Here is a 16,210-nt window from a genome sequence, read left to right on the forward strand (position 1 = left end):
CTCAAATGGAGATTGGAGACAATGGTCTACACGTCAAGCACCCGCAAGACGAGTAAAGCATTTTCGTTGAACCGCTATGAGTATTCTCTCATTTGGTCTTTTTCTTTCATAACTTAGTGCACAAGAGTCAGAACTTAGTGTGTGTGTGTGTGTGTGTGTGTGTGTGTGTGTGTTTGTGAGTGGTGTATGCACGGGCGCCTTTCTTGTCACCATAAATTGTGGAGTTTGGACCTTGAACGAGAAAGGACTCTTAGGAACCTTAGAGCCTCTTCCTGTATTCCTAGGCTTGAATATCCATATCCATATTTCGAACCATTAGAGATGGTGAACCTGAATGTCCCAAATGGGCCCAACCGGACCCTTAAGGATTACTTCACACCCACTGCATATACATCACCATCATGCATTCACTTACCCGACACCACTGCTGCTCATTATGAGATTAAGTCCAGCACCATCCAAATGCTTCCATCGTTCCATAGACTAACTCATTATGACCTTTACAAACATCTGCATGAATTTATGGAAATTTGCTCTATAGTGAGGATCTAGAATTTCACCAATAAGGCCTTAATGTTGCGACTATTCGCATTTTCACTGAAGGACAAAGCCAAACATTGGCTGAACTCCTTCCTTGCTAATTATGTCATAACATAGGACCAATTACAGCAGAATTTTTTGGAGAAGTACTTTTCCATTGGTAAAACCAACCAACTTAGGCGAGCCATCACCAATTTTGCTCAAATTGATGGCGAGCAATTTTATGAAACTTGGGAAAGACTTCGTGACCTTCTCCAACAATGTCCCCATCACCAAGTGCCTAGTTGGCAACTTGTTCAAATCTTTTACTATGGCTTAATTAAGCCGTACCACCAAATGGTGGATTCTTCTTGTGGTGGGACATTCATATCCAAAAATGATGCTGAGGCATGGCGATTATTTGAGAACTTAAGTGATAATTCCCCTCACCATGCCTCCATAGCTCGGCAAGTCCAGCAACCGGTAGTTGGAGCCTCGAAAAGAGGGGGAATTTATGAGGTACGACAAAACCTAGAGTTAGGCCAACAAGTAGAGACATTGTCCTGCAAAATGGACCAATTATTAGCTTCGGGACATGCCCCTATACAACAAGTTTAGTCTCAATTTCATGAGGCATGTGCTATTTGTGCGAGCCTTGCTCATGACCTGAGTGAGTGCTCTTTAGCATCACAATTTTCGGAAGTAGTCCAAGAGCATGTGAATGCAGCTCAAGGATTCTCGAAACAGGGTAATGACCTATATTTCAACACGTATAACTCGGGACGGAGAAATCACCCTAATTTTTCATAGAGACCTCCTTCACAAGGCATTTCTTATAATCCACCACCACCAAGGCAGAATTTTAATAATTTTGCCGACCAATCTTCTTATCGCCCACCAGAACCTTACCGGCAACCACAATCCTTACCTGTTCCTCAAGGTAACTCTGTCTTTGAGACTCAGGTGTTAGAAGTTCTCTCAGAGCTTAAGGGGTTAGCACCAGTAGTTCACTCCCATACTCACTCCATTGCCAAGTTAGAGGCGCTAGAGGCCCAATTCGGTCAAATAGCTAATAACATGAATAGGAGAGAGGAGGAAAAATTATCAAGTCAAACTGTGGCTAACCCTAAGGGTCAATATGGGATAGAGGGGTCGAGTGAGAATGGAAAGCACCATGAACGGGTGCAAGCGGTGATCACTTTGAGAAGTGGGAAGGAGTTAAAGCCTCAATCAGTTGCATCTAATGCAACTAGGGCTAAGAAGGGTGACCACAGTGGTAAACTCAATGAGAGAAAGGGTGAGGGAGAAATACATAAGGGGGATGACTTAATCCCTAGTACTTCACATGAGTCTAAGACACCATATGTGCCTAAGGCACCCTTTCCCTAATGTCTTGATACACCGTCCCTTTTTAATAAGAAGGCGACATCCACAGAAGCAATGATGGATGTTTTTAAACAAGTTAAAATCAACCTCCCGTTGTTGGAGGCGATTAAGCAAGTACCCTCCTATACCAAATTTTTGAAGGACCTTTATACACAAAAGCGTAAATCTAGGACACACGTGTCCCCAAAGGTCATACTCACGGAGCAAGTAAGCTCCATCTTATTAAGTGACACACCCTTTAAGCTTAAAGGCTCGTGTGCCCCAACCATTGCATGCATTATAGGGGATCATTTCATTGATAGGCTTTGTTAGATTTAGGGCTAGTGTCAATTTGTTACTGTACTCTATGTATGAGGAATTCGGGCTTGGTGAGTTGAAGCCCACTATTGTTACACTCTAGTTGGCTAACAGGTCCCTCAAAGTGCCATGTAGCATGATTGAGGATGTGCTAGTAAAGGTTGATAGGTTTTATTTTCCTGTTGACTTTGTGGTTTTAGATATGGAACCAGTAGCTAGCTCTAGGAAACAAATCCCAGTGATCTTAGGTCGACCTTTCTTGGCTACGGCTAATGCATGTATTAATTGTCATACTGGGGTTATGGATGTTTCATTTGAGAATATACAAAGTGAAACTCAGTGTTTTCCAAGCATCCCAACAACCTCATGAAAAAGAGGAGTGCTTATTTGTGGATGTTGTGGGCGAGATAATAGAGGAGGCTTTACCCTCTATTCTTGTAGAGGACCCTTTAGAAGCTTTTTTTTTTTTTATTTCATTTTAGGTTTGAGGATTTTAATATTAACAGGTCAGTTGAAGAAGTGAATGCTTTACTTGATTCTTTTTCTGCACTAGTTTTTCCTCCGTGGAAAGCCCGGTTTGAGCCCTTTCCTCCTCTATCTAGGGAGCCTGCCATACCATCTATAGTCACACCACCTATGCTTGAGTTGAAGCCACTCTTGACCACACTCAAGTATGCGTTTTTAAGGCCTCAGGATACTGTACTAGTCATATTTGTATTTGACTTAACTATAGAGCAAGAAAGTCAATTAATGAGTGTTTTCGTGGCACATCAGAGTGCTATAGGTGGTCAGTGGCTGATTTGATAGGGATTGATACCTCCGTGTGCATGCATCATATAGATCTAGAGGAGAACACTAAACCTTCTCGTGAAATGTAACGGATGCTTAATCCTAACATGAAAGAGGTAATAAAAAAAGAGGTTTTGAAATTGTTAGATTCAGGTATTATATACCCTATTTTGGATAGCAAGTGGGTGAGTCCCACATAAGTGGTGCCCAAAAAATCGGGTATCACCATTGTTGAAAATAAGCAAGGAGAGGGAGAGAATGAGCAAGGAGACTTAGTCCCTACACGAACCACCACTGGGTGAAGAGTGTGCATTGATTATAGTAGACTGAATTCCATGATTGGAAGGGACCATTCTCCATTGCCATTCATTGATTAAATTCTTGAGAGGTTAGCGGGGCAGGGTTTTTATTATTTTCTTGATGGTTACTCAGGATATAATCAATTTTTGGTGTACCCCGCTGACCAATAAAAGACCACATTCACTTGCCATTTTGGCACTTTTGTTTATAGGCATATGCCTTTTGGGCTATGCAATGCACTAGCGACTTTTCAAGGGTGTATGATGGCCATTTTCTCCGACATGGCCATTTTTTCTGACATGGTGGAGAAATTTTTAGAGGTTTTCATGGATGATTTCTTGGTGTTTGGATTTTTGAGGAATGCCTTAGAAATTTGACTAGAGTGTTGGAATGATGTACTGAGGCAAACCTGATTTTGAGCTGGAAGAAGAGCCATTTTATGGTTTGTGAAGGTATAGTATTGGGACACATTATGTCCCCTCGAGGCATAGAGGTAAACAAAGCTGAGGTTGACCTCATTGCAGGCCATCCTCCACCCACTTCTGTGTGTCAAGTCCAATCTTTCCTAGGGCATGTGTTTTTACTGTTGATTCATCAAAGACTTTAGCAAAATATCTTGTCCTTTATGTAGTTTACTTGCTAAGGACGCACCTTTTATCTTTGATGATGCATGTTTGAAAGCTTTTGAAACACTTTAAGTGGCCCCTGCTACCGCTCCAATCATGAAATCATCAAATTGGTTGCTCGTATTTGAAATCATGTGTGATGCCTCAGACTATGCTGTCGGGGCTTTGTTAGGCTAAAGCGTGAATAAAGCACCCTATGCTATTTATTATGCAAGTCGTACTCTCTCGGATGCATAATTGAATTACACTGCCATCGAGAAAGAGTTGCTAGCCGTGGTGTTTGCCTTGGATAAATTCTGGTCCTATCTCCTAGGTTCCAAGGTCATAGTCTTCACTGATCATGCCGTTTTGTGGTATTTATTATCAAAGAAAGAGCCCAAACCTAGGTTGATTAGATGGATTTTATTGCTTCAAGAATTTGACCTAGAGATCCGAGACAAGAATGGATCTGAGAATGTGGTGGCAGATCACCTCTCTTAAGTCCTTGTTGAGTACACCAATGACCCTCTAACTTTGCATGATTCGTTCCTGGACGAACAACTTCTTGTGGTGTCATGAGCGAACCCCACGTGGTTTGCTCATATTGTGAATTACTTGGCCATTAGGAAAATTCCTAAAGATTGGTCTAAGTAAGACAAAGACTGATTCTTTTTACAAGTGAAGTATTATTTTTTGGAAGATCCGGAGTTGTTTAAATATTGCTCCGATCAAGTGATCCGACGGTGTGTGTCAGAGAGTAAGGTGTATAGCATTCTTACATTTTGTCATTCTTCTGCGTGTGGCGGTCATTTTAGTGGGCATAAAATAGTTGCCAATGTTTTACAAAGTGGGTTTTGTTGGCCCACTATTTTTAAAGATGCCCATCAATTTTGTAGAACTTGTTTGCACTGTCAGCAAATGGGTTCGGTGTCTCGTCGTGATATGATGCCAATGTCCTCTATTCTTGTGGTAAAAATTTTTGAAGTTTGGGGTATTGATTTTATGGGCCCTTTCCCGTCATCATTCGGGTTTGAGTATATTCTCTTGGCAGTAGACTATTTCTCTAAATGGGTGAAGGCGTTAGCTACCCGAACAAACGACCATAAAGTAGTGATAAAGTTTTTGCATGAAAACATCTTTAGTCGTTTTGGGTTTCCTAGGGCCATAATAAATGATCATGGTACACATTTTTGTAACCTGGTCTTTGAGTTGGTAGTCAAGAAATACTCCATTACACATAAAGTTGGCACTCCATACCACCCTCAAACTAATGGCCAAATAAAGGTATCTAATAGGAAGGTGAAGCACATTATAGAGAAAACAGTTAGGCCGGATAGAAAATATTGGTCAAAACATTTGATTGATGCATTATGGGCCTACCACACTGTTTATAAGACACTTATTGGGATGTCACCATATAGGGTGGTGTTTGGCAAAGCTTGCCACCTCCCCGGTTGAACTTGAGCACCGAGCATTGTGGGCCATAAAGAAGTTTAGCTTCGATATGGCCGTAGCTGGACTTAATCAGAAATTACAACTCAATGAGTTGGAAGAGATTAGAAATGATGCATATAAGAGTTCGAAAATTTTTAAGGCTCGGACTAAGGAATTTCATGATAAACACATTAATAAAAAATCATTTGAAACCCAGCCAAAAAGTATGGCGTTTTAATTCAAAATTGACACTCTTTCTGGGTAAGCTTAGATTAAGATGTGATGGCCCTTTTGTGTCGTCGAGGCATTCATTCATGGTGTTGTTGAGGTGCAAGATCTACAGAATGGCCACACATTTAAAGTAAATGGCCAAAGATTGAAACCATATATAGATGGGATTGGAAATGGTGATATGATTGAGTCCATTGCTTTGATGGACCCATTTTATTCTGATTGAGATAAGGATTTCTTATTCTCTTTTCTTTCTTTGCTATTCTGATTTTTATTCTTGTTATTCTGTGCTTGATGTCTAGGAGACTTTAAATCCTCTAAAGGTGTAATTCCTTTGGTATTAGCCATGCTCGACAGCATCTGACGGTCTGGTATAGCCACCTAATTGTCTTTATAGCAAGTTCCTAGGAGACCAACTGAGACTGTAGAAACTAGAGTTCGAATGGCAAAGCCTAGAACGCAAAAGTTTAGAATTTTCGAGACTAAAGTCTAGTTTAAATACCCAGGGGTGTAAAGATTGCTTCAAAACCACCCTGGCTTGAACTCTGTATGGCAGCCCCATAGGTCGAGTTAACTTTATGTGCTTTGATTCTGGATACTGAATCAACCTAATCTGCCACCCTATTGGAGAATAGGGAAAGTTACAAACATTGTTAAAGAGAAAAGTAGTACCCGTGATTTTCACATGAAGAGTATACCTTTGTTGAGCATTTAGATGTTTTCGAAGTGCTATTTTTATTTCAAATGTGCAATGAAGGTAGAAATGGTTTGAAATGTCTTTGGGGTGTACTTGGGTTAAATAAAAAAATAAAATAAAAATCCCATATGTGCGGCATAACCCACCACACGTGCGGCAAAATTCCAGTCAGCAAGTTCGCTGCACATGCGGCCTAGGTATCGCACGTGTGGGATACTTCTTGAAGCATAATCCATTTCCTGCTTTATATGCACAAGCAAGGACTGGTGCAAGGGTGCTGCCACACGTATGGAACGTTGGAATTTTTTTTTTTAAAAAAGATTTCTTTATTATAATTTTTTAATGTATTTTATTTTATTTTATGTTTGTTTTTCCTTAAAAAAAAAGTTGATTTTACCTCCAACCCTAGCCCATTTCTATCACTCTCACAGATTCTCTCTCTCTCTCTACCATATCATCTTCCTCCATTTCTCTTTTACTCAAACCCCACCACTACCAACTTTCTTCATTCTTCTTTCCACCATCACCAACCTTCACCCAACCTCTTCTCACCACTACTCTACCACTGGAGCCTCATCGCCAGCGCCCTACCTTCTCTCCGTCCGACGACCTCCATTTTTTCTAGTGAATCTCCATTTTTTTCTCTCTCGTTTTTCACTCTTTCAAGGTAATTTCTTTTTTTTTTTTTTAGATTTGTGCTTTTCTTCTTTCAATCTTAACTTGTAGTTGAGTTTATTTTAGTTTAATGGAGTTTTTCTTTTTGTGTCTCTATCATTGTTCAAGGTTCATCTTAAAAAAAAGAAAAAAAAAAGAAAAAAGAAAAAAAAAAACTGGAAAACCATTATGGGCGAAGCACCAGCAGCACCTTCAGTCCCCGTCGGTGCATTCAAAACAAAACTGAGTGCCAAAAGCTGAGAATGCCCTTCCATTTAGGCACAAAGTTGAGTGCCTAAAGGAGTTTGTGCGGGTCCTACATTGTTACCATTATGGTTATCGGGTACACCTGTAGCACGTGATCTGGGTGCACATGCGAAAATTTATGCAGGAGGCCATTCAGCCTCAACCTATGCAAAACACGACTTGGCCCTTGCCTTTTGCCAACCTACTCACGCTAATCTTCCAGTTGAACGACCTTCTGATTGATCCAACTGAAGAGATCGGCACTACCTACCTTACTTTTGGCCAGTAGGAATGGTAGCATAACTTATCCTGGATACCATTACAGGGCGGTGTCCCGGTTGCTGAGGTCGATGACCCATGCATGACCCACCACCTTCTCCTGCCTATTCCATGGCTCCCCAAGGGGAGCCGATGTACATGACTCGAGAGTAGTACTTGCAGCTCCAGCACTCTGTAGATTAGGTCCATAGCACTCTTCAAAAGCACCACCAATTTCTCATGGGGTTACGCACGGACTTTCAGGCACATAGGGATTATTCTCAGGCAGCATTCGACCACCTCAATGCCCGCCAGCTCGAATATCAACAATCAGTTGCCTCATTGGAAATTGAATTTTATACATATCGGGAGTCGAGCTAGCAGCGTTTTGACCAGTTCAGTACTCGGGTTCATGATGAAGCGTTTGAGACGCTATCATTGATGTACGCCTGGTTTGCGCAGCATTTCCCACCACCGCCACCGCCGAATTCTCAGTAGTCACCTACTATCTTTTGTTTTGTTTTCTTTATTTATTTATTTATTTTTATTTTTATTTCTTCAAATATATATATATGTGTTCATATCTGCCTAGCTGGAGGTGCACCTACAATATTTAGTAATATTCTCTCTCTTTCCTATTATCTTCGTATTTGTTTCCATTGAGGGCAATGTCATATTCTAGTTAGGGGATGAGGGTATTTTCTTTTGTGTACTTCTACTTGGCTCATAATTCATGTTTTTACCTGCTTCACTTGATTGCACTACTTCACTTGATGTTGACTTGTTGCTAATAAGGTGGTGACTTAAGCATATGTTAATTGGGGAACATAGTAGACTTGTATGAAAAGAGTTTATTGGGTAAAAACTTGCATGTGATGTTTGTACTAGGATAGTTGCTTATGGTTGTGGCACTAGTACACTTATCATGAGTATGCCTTGATTTACATAAACACACTATCATAGTGGTGACCTCTCTATTATAATCCCTGGTGTACATCATTGATAATTGCTAGGGTTATAGAAAAGAATAAATGAGTAGCCTTGATTCTCAACATAAAAACAAAAGAAAAACACTTGAATTGTTTGGGTTCGTAGCCTCTTTAACTCAAGTTGTGTCACAACCCAAACCTGCCTCTTTAGGTTTAGCGTCGTAACTGGCTAGTAATCCTGAGATTACCAAAGGCCACTAAACAAATTAAACAAAATACAGGGCTAACGGAAGCAAATATAAACATATAATGTCCATAGAGCTGTGCAGACATACATGGGACTGAAAATTTAAAAACTTATATTTACATATATATGTATATATGATGTCATCAGAATGTCAGCCTTACGTCATCTTAGATACAGATAAACCAAAAGCTTGTCCAAACAAACAAAAGAAAACAACTTAAACCTAAACTTGCATCATGTCCACAAAACTCGACCACATAACATTTCGGAACCTCCTCGGGAGGCACACTGGTTGGCTGACATAAACAAATCTCTAGGCAATCCTCATTGAGCCTGGTCTCGCGCTTGATCACCTACATACATAAATAATACAGTGAAAAATAATAGAGTAAAGGGTTTATGAATGATGTCCATCACAGATTCAGAAATTAGAGTTCATATCAGAAATAGATCTAGATTCACATATTTATATAGAATTTGTAGGCAGTTTTATGTGGTACATCCATTACCTATCAGATCAAATTGGTCATAAGACCCATATGCATTTTCGGTACTGACAACCATAAAGGTCAACATCTTTGTACACAAATAGCCATGGTATTGTTGTCCCTGAACGAGGGCCACGTGAACATCAGTCTCGGTATTGTTACCCCCGAGCAAGGGCCACATGAACATAAACACAAATATTGTTACCCCCGGGCAAGGGCTACATGAATATAAGCCTCGGTATTGTTACCCTTGGGCGAAGACCACGTAAACTAAGGATGCCACAAATATATTTCAAAAAATTGGACATTCATTCATGATTCACAAAATAGCATTTTAGAAAACAGATCATATCATATTAGTAAAAAAATACTTATAGTCAAACATTACTTTACAGAGTTGTTGCTCATAGATAACTCCAGTAGCAGAACAGGTTACATAATAAAACATATTGGTCAGGTGGGCAACAACACGTGACCTACACAAACACATAATGGATACACATTGAAACACATGCTCGGAAAACACTTAAGTCATTTCTTTTCTATCTTTGTATGTTTTTAATCCTTATCCTCATTATTATGTTTTAATTAAGGCTTAGGAATGCCTAAGATGCAATGAAGATGCCAAAATGTAATTTGAAACACTTAGTCAAATTTACTGAAAACTCGGTCTTCACTTGAGCGCAACTTTGGTCGCTCGAGCAGTCTACAAAAGTATTGGTTGCTTGATTTTTACGCTTGACAGTCGCTCGAGCCACCGTGTAATTGTCTGCAAAACTTTTGGGAGTTAGAATTTTACACTTGAGCTCAACTTCCTACGCTCGAGCTAAGATTCAAAAAATAAGGGTGGTCGTTCGAGTGTAACTTGTTCCGCTCAAGCCAACCCTCAAACTCTGCAAAACTACTGGGAGCTAGTATTCTTCGTTCGAATGCAAACTCCACCGCTCGAGTGAAGCCTGCAATTTTTGGAATTTCCATATTGCACTCCTAGTTTCAAAACTTGATTTCAAAACACCAAAACACATCCTTTTGGGCCAAAACTTAAGAAAAAACTTGTAAACTTGTAAAACATTATGAATTAAAGATCATTTCACAAAATCAAGGCCCCAAAGCAAGTGAATTGTTCAAAGTCAAACTTGAAATTTTGAAAACATAACATGCATGTCTTGTTATGAACTCCCCCCTTTCAAAGCATGATCAAATGAGATATTTAGCTCAAAAACACGTTGAATTCTTATAACAAAACCAAGATAAGAACATGCATGTGAGAGTTCTTTTGAAAACACTCTAAAATGCTATGAAATGTGCATGTATGTAGCAATTGAGTTATAATACCCCAATCTTAACTAATTATCATGTTAATCTACTTAATTCTCTTAAATTCATACATTGAATGAGTTAAACAAAAAGCTTAAAGATTGAATTTCATACCTAAGGTTCTCAATTTCTAGAATTTGAGTGAGTTCTTGCTCAATTTCTCTAATTTCCCTTTAAATCTCAAGCAATTCCTCATTTCTTTCTTGAATTCACTCTTGTCACTCTAGCTCTCCCTCTCTCGCGTTTTCTCCTCAAGAAATTGATGAACAAAGAAAGTTCTAGTGTGTGTATAAGCCTTATATAGGCTTGGTTAGTGGACTTAATTAAGCTTGGCTTAACTTAATTTAATCTAATTTATTCTAATTAATTGGTTCCAAATCAAAATCCAATTAAACTTACCACAAAATTCTAAATAACACATAAACAGAGTCAATTTCGCATTCGGATGTCGATAAGGCTTTCAATTCGCATAATAAAACAGAAACATAGACAGATATTTCCACGACCAACAGACTCAATAGCATACGCACGCAATTAACACATGTTTCCATCATAATTACTTATTAAGCATTCTTAAGTAAGGTTGATTGGCTAATCACATGTCGGGGTTATTATAAGTTATTAAGCCCGTAGAGGTGTCTCTACACCTAGTACCCTAAAACTGTCTAGTTTGAGAGTTATTGGCCCAATACTTACTGAAAGGGTAATTTATATAGAAATTGGGCCGAGCTACGTAAATGGGCCGTTGTGGGCCTCAGTGCGAAGGGCTGAGTAAAAAAGCCGTTAAAGTTAATCCGGTTCCAAAGAGGCTAGCCCGGTCACCATACTAAATCTTATATCGGTTAAGGCGCAGTATGGTTAGTTCGGTCTAAAAGCCTTGCTAGAAGTTAGATCGGTTTAGATTTAACACTGTTGACACAGGAGGAACTGGGGTAAGAACATTGAAGGTAGAACCGAACTAACGATAGTTCGGTCTACTCTGTGGCTCGGCGTGATCATGATTACTTCGGTCATATTGGAGTTCGGCCATGGTAAAAACCATCTCACTTGGTTTAAGCAGTGAGGGGGGTGTTGAAGGATAAGCATTATCTTTCAGAAGTATGAATCCTAAGAGGACTCTACATGGAGGAGTAAGAGTCCTACTTGGATTGTGCCACACGGAACCTATAAAAGCTCACAAACATCACCTATGGAGAGGTAACACAACTTTGATTCTGAAATTCACAGAGCTTCTTGTCTACTTGTCTGTTTTTCTAACTTAGGCATCGGAGGGGTTTCCGGCACACACCCGCCGGCTAGCTCACGCTTGTGTTTTCAGGGAGTAAAGCGACGTCGTACGGAGGAGCTCAGACTTGATCAACAGGATTATACGAGAAGGTTTATTTCTTTCCTGTACAATTGGCACCGTCTATGGGAATTCAGGCAAGAACAAAACCTCTTGATCAAGCTTTACCTCTTCAGGAACAATGGCGCACAATGAAGATTTACCATAGTTCGCCATCGACGGGCAAACACCAGATGGGGGTGCAAGGCGTGAAGGACTACCTTCTATCCCTTCCATGGCGGACTTGGAGCCCCAACGACATAACCCCAGAAGGGATACTAGGGGGAGGCGGACTAACAGCCCCCGTCACTCTCGTTCACAAAGTCCTAACAGGCAAAGGCGGAGGATTGATCCTCAAGTTCTGGAGGACCGCGTGAAGGAGCAAGACGAATTAATAAGGAAGATGACGGCGGATAATGGAGGCCTTGAAGTGCCAGATGAAGGGAAAATGAGTGGCGACATGAGAGGGGAGCAAAAACAAGACGCCCCCTCGCTGCTCAAAAGACCATGGAAGGCATTTCACACCATCACAAGCAGAGAGTAGAAGCCTCAGGATAGACGATACTCAGTTTAGAACCTTCAGAACTCGTTACTCCAGGTCTGAGAGATCGAGATCATTGAGGTCTTACACAGAGGGAAGTACCTACCGACCCTCTCACTCGCACCAAACATCATCCAAACAGACGAAGTTGCCAAGATCATCCGATTTGCGGATCATGCTGGAAGAAAAGGCACGATGGAAGGAGGACACCAGGGCGCGCGACCCTGGCAGAGTTTCTGCCTTTCAACGATTGGCTCCTCGATCGCATGGAAGCATCGAGGTTGGAATGCCATTACTACGCCCTGCCTACGAACCGACGGACAAAGCATTAGCAAGGCTGCAGACCTCGCCGTTCGTTCCAGCAATTGAAAACGCACCCCTACCTACAGGCTTCCTTCAGCCCAAATTCACTACGTACGAGGGGAAGACGGACCCCTACATTCACCTAAGCCACTTCTGTTAGGTTATGGCGGTATATCGGCGAAACGAGGCTCTAATGTGCATCCTCTTCCCATCAAGCCTTGGCGATCTAGCCTTGACTTGGTTTGAAAAACTTCCAGAAGGCAGCATAGCCTCCTGGGCGCAATTGGCGGAGGCGTTTGTCACAAGGTTTAGAACAAACACCAAAACCCCGGTGGAGATTGACCAGCTACTCTCCATCGACATGGGCGAAAAAGAGACATTAAGGTCCTACAATAGTCGCTACTGGAAGACATTCAACCAGATTGGGGACTGTCCCACCAATCTCGCCATTACACAATATAAGAGAGGCCTTCCGGTCGGGAACAAACTAAGGGACTCAATCACCATGACACCACCCCTCACCATGGAAGCCTTGATGGAAAGAGTGCATCAGCACATCAGGGTAGAAGAGGATGACGCACGTGCCAAAACAAAATCTGGCACGACCACAGTACCAGAGAAGAAGGCCTCAGCAAAGGTCAACGCGGTAGACCGTCTAAGCAAAAACGGACGAGGCAGACGAGACAACGAAGAGGACCAGGATAAAAGATGGTTGAGAGTCCGCACTGCCATAACTACGGTCTTCAAGAAACCGATCTACCGAATTCTAAGTGAAATACGGGATGAGCCTTTCGTCAGATGGCCAGCTAAGCTTGGGGAAGCTCAGAAGGACTATGACGAAAGATCACGGTGCACCTTCCACAAAGAAAAGGGGCACCGCACTGAAAATTGCACGCCATTGAGACAGCACCTGAAGGAGTTGGTGGCAGCAGGTCACCTGGATAAATACATTGAAGGAGGGGCCCAACCAGCCCCCCAGGACCATAACAACCCCAACGGAATGCCAATCGACGCCCCACCTCAAGGCGTTATCAATGTGATACATGGAGTTTTCGAACCTGAGCGTGTATGCGAGCTCAGAGGATCAATCAAAAAGGCTGAGCATTTAAGAGAGGTACAAAGTGCCCAACCTGCCATCAAGAAGGGGAAGACAGAGGCCACGAACGTTATGTCTTTTTCGGATAAGGACTTAGCAAGGATATATTGCCCTCACAATGATGCCTTGGTTGTCACTCTCCGAGTCAAGGATTTTGACGTCAAGCGGATTTTGATAGACCAAGGCAGTTCATGTGAAATAATGTACTACGACACCTTTAAACAGTTGAAGTTACAAGATAAAGACTTGGCACCTGCCGTATCTCCCCTGATTGGATTCAACTCCATGCCAGAATGGCCCGTTGGCAAAATAATCCTCCCAGTCAAGGCAGGAAGTGTGACGAAACAAGTGGAGTTCTGGGTATTAAAGGTCCCCTCCACTTATAACATCATCTTGGGCAGAACATGGCTGCATGCCATGCGATCGGTGGCGTCATCCTACCACCAAGTAATGCGGTTCCCCAACGATATCGGTGTAATTGAAGAGGTCTATGGAGATCAGATTATGTCCAAGCAATGCTTTATCACGGTGAATGGCAGCCGCGCTGCCAAAGGATACGTTCATTCGGTGGAAGAACCTGAGAGCAATGAACTGTTCGCAGATGTAGGCAAAGCAGCTAATCAGAAAGCGGTGGAAGACTTGGTAGAGGTAAGAATAGATGAAAAGAACCCGGACAAGTTCTTTTTGCTCAGTTCATCGTTGTCCAGCACTGAGAGATTAGAGGTCTTGGAATTTTTAACCTCTAATATCGAAGTGTTTGCCTGGACACCATACGACATGCCAGGCATTGATCCCAACTTCATTTGTCACCAACTCAATGTCCACCCATCCGCCAGACCAATCATTCAACGCACCCGTAGATCGGCACTCCACCATGCCGAGATAGTGGCGGAAGAAGTAGGAAACCTGCTGGAGGCAGGAGCAATTAGAGTTGTGCACTACCCAAGATGGATCTCTAACACAGTCGTGGTGCCAAAGAAGAATGGCAAGTGGCGTGTCTGTGTCGACTACAAAACAGTCAACAAGGCATGTCTGAAAGACAGCTTTCCTCTACCACGGATAGATCAATTGGTCGACCTAACGGCGGGGCACAACCGACTTAGCTTTCTGGATGCATAAAGAGGCTACCATCAAATCGCCATGCATGAACCAGATCAAGAGGTCACATCCTTTACAACTCCAAGAGGACTATACTGTTACAAGGTCATGCCCTTTGGCCTAAAGAACGCAGGGACAACATTCCAACGGATGGTCACCAAGATGTTTGAACCATTGTTAGGCAGAACAATGGAGGCTTACATCGACGACATGGTGGTCAAGAACAAGGATGAGAATGACCATCTCAAGGACCTAGGTGAGATGTTTGAGATCCTGAAGAAGCACAAGTTGCGCCTCAATGCATCCAAGTGTGCATTCGGAGTAGGATCTGGCAAATTCCTGGGCTTCCTTGTGACCAACCGAGGTATAGAAGCAGACCCCTCCCAGATCAAAGCAATCCAGGATTTGGAGAGACCAAACTTAGTAAAAGAAGTGCAGCATCTCACCGGCATGGCAGCTGCGCTCAATTGGTTCATAAGCCAGTCATTGGACAGACTACGACCATTCTTCCATGCACTAAAAGCCAAGTTCGAATGGGACGAAGAATGCGACCAAGCTCTGGAAAGCTTGAAAGAATACATGTCTACTCCACCATTGCTGGTTACCCCAATACCTAGAGAAGAACTCTTCCTGTACCTGGCAGTCTCTCAGCACGCAATTAGCGCAGTGTTGGTCCGTGCGGAAGGAATTCAACATCTGCCCATCTATTATATCAATAAGACATTGTTGGGAGCCGAAACAAGGTATTTGCCACTGGAAAAACTGGCATTGGCCTTGATGATGGCCTCAAGGAAGTTGTCGCACTACTTTCACGCCCACACCATAGTTGTCCTCACAGCTTTCCCATTAAAAGCTCTGTTTGAGAGGGCAAACTTTTCTGGGCGAATCTTGAAATGGGCAGTTGAGTTGGGACAATTCGACATCAAGTTCCAACCCAGGACCGCGATAAAGGCCCAAGCTTTGGCAGACTTTGTCGCAGAATTCACCCCAGGAAGTCATCATATCTGCCCAGTCGACCTGACTGATACAACCAAACCAGGAATAAAAATTGACGCCAGAATAGCGCAACCCCTAGTGCAGGATATTCAGTCAGACCCCATGGCAGACCAGAGTAAAGACAGCAAGGAAGAAGCAAACCATGCTACACCAAGCCAAGACTCACCAACAAATAAAGACTTGGTACAATCAGATAGCGAGGGGCAGACAGCAAGCATGGACCTTGAAGAAAACACCAGCAACATTCTTGACCCCACAACATCATCTGACCCCTCCACTTGCTGGAAGTTGTTCGTTGGTGAGATATGGAAGCTCTTTGTGGATGGAACATCCAACCGGCATGGTGCAGGACTTGGCATAGTCCTCATCTCACCAAACGGCTTGGTTGTGGAGCAAGCAATCAACCTTGGCTTCCCAGCATCAAACAACGAAGCAGAGTATGAAGCACTTCTTGC

The sequence above is a fragment of the Camellia sinensis genome, chromosome 11, assembly GCF_055761805.1.
Source record: "Camellia sinensis isolate YWXY chromosome 11, ASM5576180v1, whole genome shotgun sequence".
Taxonomy (NCBI): Eukaryota; Viridiplantae; Streptophyta; class Magnoliopsida; order Ericales; family Theaceae; genus Camellia; species Camellia sinensis.